We start from the raw sequence: 3,571 nt of genomic DNA on the forward strand, positions 1-3,571 counted from the left end.
CAAATACTAATAGTTTTGGTAGAGAAGATCGGACAGATTTCGCCAAGGCAAGCTGGGCAGTCGCCTATTGCTCCTATTCCAGATAACCCACTGTACCCTGTCTGAAAGGAAGTAACGCTAGAGTAGACTCGCGAAAAGTGTATAAGACACTTTTAAGATCAACTAAATAGCTAAGCCCAAGGGAAGTCGTTCGGGGAGGCCCTCCCTAATTCCACAAGGGTGAGAAGAAAGAAACACGATAACGAAACGTTGAATCATGTAGAAGACGTAGGGTAAATGCGAAGCAAATTAGGAAGAATATGCAGTAAGCTAAGCGAAGAGGTAAGCAAGAGACATGTTAGACTACACTACTAAAAAAAAATAAAGAACATGTTAGTAGGTACTACTGCTACAAAAAAAAATAAAAACATCTACAATCAAAATTTAACTCAAATAAAATAAAACAAAATAAGCATGCAAAATAAAAATTAATTGAAATAAAATAAACTACAGAAAACATGCAAAATAAACAATTAATTTGAATAAAATAAACTTCAAGAATTAATTCTATTAGATAGAGCATGCAAGATAATGAACTAACTACGCATCTTATTTGTCTTCTCCATCGTCGATCTGAAACAGATAGGGTGGTAACAGATTAATAAAGTGCCATTAATTATAATTAATTATATCAAGTATTCTCACCTTAATTAACTGTAGACTGTAAGCAAACAAAATCCAGGAGGACTACCACATAGCCGAAAATTTGTTGTTTCAGTGGAATATCTCCAGTTGCTTTCCCTCGTCGGTTGACAATTACGTGTATAATGTTGCAAGGTGACGATGAAAATAGGAAATCAAGAATATAGTCCAGGAAAGACGATATCCATGTGAATACCACCAAGTTGAACTTTATTCTTTCTCATTTGTTGGATAATCTGCAGAAACGGACAAAAACATATATCAATTAAGGATATTACACTCCAATATAAAAACGATATGAAATACAAGAAAAACACGCTACGAAAGACACATTTAAACCAGCTTATAATTTAAAAATGGAAATATACATCTCTTTTGGATAAAATTGAATAGTTTTCTTCTGTTTTTAATACTAATGCCAAATTATAATGTTCATTTATGAAAACTGAAAATAAATACCAATATCATTTATTTCTATCACATTTTTAAAGTTACAAATGTAGAAGGAGTTCAGGCTTCTAGGATAATTTAATATCACAACTACTACCTTTAATGAAAATTGTTACCTACCGATACTTTTTCATTAAGTCCTTCTTTGGCAACAATTACTGCTTGCACTACCAGTGGAAAGAGAAAAAGGCACTTTTGCCCATCCATCAGGTCCCGCCATTATCTGGAATGAACGGCCAGTTGCTTTCCCTCGTCGGTTGACAATTACATGCATAATGTTGTAAGGTGACGATGAAAACAGAAAATCAGGAATATAATCCAGGAAAGACGATATCCATATAGACAATGGTTGTGTGAGCACTACCAAGTTGAACTTTATTCTCTCTCATTTGTTGGATAATCTGCAGAAACAGAAAAAAAACATATATCAATTAAGGATATTATATTCCTATATAAATACGATTTGAAACACAACAAAACACCCACCAAAAAATATGAATATAGCGGAATTATAAAAAATTAATTCCTGTTGGTTAGAACATGCTAGATAAAGAACTATTTTAACTGCGAGAACTCCTTGTCTTCTCCACCTTCGATTTGAAACAGGTATGATGGCAAAATATTGGTAGAATGCAGTTTTTAATTAACTTTAATGTATTCTCACCTTAAGTAATTGCGGAGAATGTATGCTTCAAAGATGAATCAGCCAACAGAGCAGGAAGAAACGTAGCTCACGATCAGTGTTGTTTCGGTGGAATCGAAAATGCTTTTACTCGTGATCGAAGATTAACTGAAGACGAATAAAAACCAAACGAAGTCCATGAATAACGATATCAGTGCAGACAATTGTTTTATTCTTCGACCAATCTGTGGAAATGCACAAAAAAAATAGAATTACTGCGCTATTAAATTCACAAGAAATAAAATAAAACGAAAAGGCACCTAAAGTAAAATTACATTTGCCAAAAACTTACAATTGGATACACAATGGATGAGTTACAGCGAGAATTATAAGTCTCCTTTGCTTAAAAATTAAATTTTTGTAATTAAAGTTTTTCATACTAGTGTTAAAATATAATATTCATTGTTGAAAACTGAAAAAAAACAACGTTATCATTGATTTCTACTATCACAATGGTTGACATTCCTAAAAGATAAGTTACAAATGTCGAAGGAAGATAATTCAACATCACATCTAATATCTTTAATGAAAATCGTTACCTACAGGCACTTTTTCATTCGGTCCTCCTATGGCAACAGCGTACTGCTTGCATTACAAGTGAAAAAGAAAAAGGCACTTTTGCCCATCCATCAGGTCCTGCTATTATCTGGAGTGAAAGACCAGTGCTTCTTAACGGATGGCTTCCAGAGTTTTAGTAACCGGTCAGGATATGACGCCTAGAAACGAAACTTTTTTATTAATAAACCACAAAAAGTATTATTAAGCTTAAAGAGGGAAAAGTAAATGTCGGCTAGTTAGGTACGTATTGTATAAGAAACCAATCTTACGAGAAAAAGTATTCGGTTAATTAAATCAAAAGTTGCGAATAAAATCTCTTACAACTACACACCGCGATAGACTGGCAACATACTGACAATAACCACGCGGATCAGGCTTTCAGGATCTTGCGATGGCTACAACATGAAGCACCGGTGACGCGGAAGCCCAACTCAGAAGGTATCTACGACGGTTCGCGGCAAATATTTTACAATTTAACCAATCCTGTAGCTAGTTTCTCCCCCGTCTCATAATTTGAAATTATGTGAAGGTTTTACTTCATGCAAGTTCCATCGCCTGACCACAACTCTGAAAATGATTGAATCCATGAACGAGAAAGATGGTGAAGGATTGAAAATGAATAAGGGAACGAGTTGTTCTTCTTCCTAATTAATTAGTTATTTATTTAAGGGTTAGACACATAGTGAACACAACAATTCTCACGCAANATATAATTTAATAATTTAAAGATACTCTGTAATGTGCAGAAACCAGAGTTTCCTAGAGGAACAACTAAAAAGTTATAAACGGGAATCATTCTCTAATTTTCCACCTTTAGAGGTGGAATACTTCTTTCAAATTTCAATGGGACCACTCTTGAAAAATAGTCTATCAAATAAAAATAAGCCTCTATAGGAAATTTCTGTACATATATTGAAAATAATAATACACACTGTATTAACAGTATTAGAAAATTTAGGTATTGAAAAAGCTTTACATAATAGTAAGCGTTTAGTAAAAAACAAAATTACAATTTGTACAAATTTATTATTTAAGGGTAGAATCGAATTTTGAAATTGATTTTTCAACAATGACCCCAACTATAAAAAACTGACTGATAATACATCATCCCCTAAGCATATTAAATGACTGTAAACGTGCTGAATAAAAACGAAAATTAAAAATGAATAAAACATGATGTAAAGTAGATCACTAAAAATA

The 3,571-nt window shown here is 33.1% G+C and overlaps 1 long non-coding RNA gene across 6 annotated transcripts; it reads right to left on the reverse strand.

The window, feature by feature from the left end:
- Nucleotides 1-496: 496 nt before the first annotated feature.
- LOC108733908 lies at nt 497-3,069 on the reverse strand. Of its 6 annotated transcripts, none has more exons than XR_003232185.1 (5): nt 2,724-3,069; nt 1,796-2,529; nt 1,252-1,532; nt 685-917; nt 497-612 (listed from the first exon to the last, which is right to left on the reverse strand). It is a non-coding gene; the product is annotated as an uncharacterized LOC108733908 (long non-coding RNA). The 6 variants fall into 6 exon arrangements; XR_003232183.1 differs by having other exon boundaries at nt 2,703-3,069; XR_003232184.1 differs by lacking the exon at nt 2,724-3,069 and adding an exon at nt 2,641-2,694.
- Between the last annotated feature and the right edge of the window lie 502 nt (nt 3,070-3,571).

The sequence above is a fragment of the Agrilus planipennis genome, unplaced genomic scaffold (assembly GCF_000699045.2).
Source record: "Agrilus planipennis isolate EAB-ADULT unplaced genomic scaffold, Apla_2.0 scaffold11, whole genome shotgun sequence".
Classification (NCBI taxonomy): domain Eukaryota; kingdom Metazoa; phylum Arthropoda; class Insecta; order Coleoptera; family Buprestidae; genus Agrilus; species Agrilus planipennis.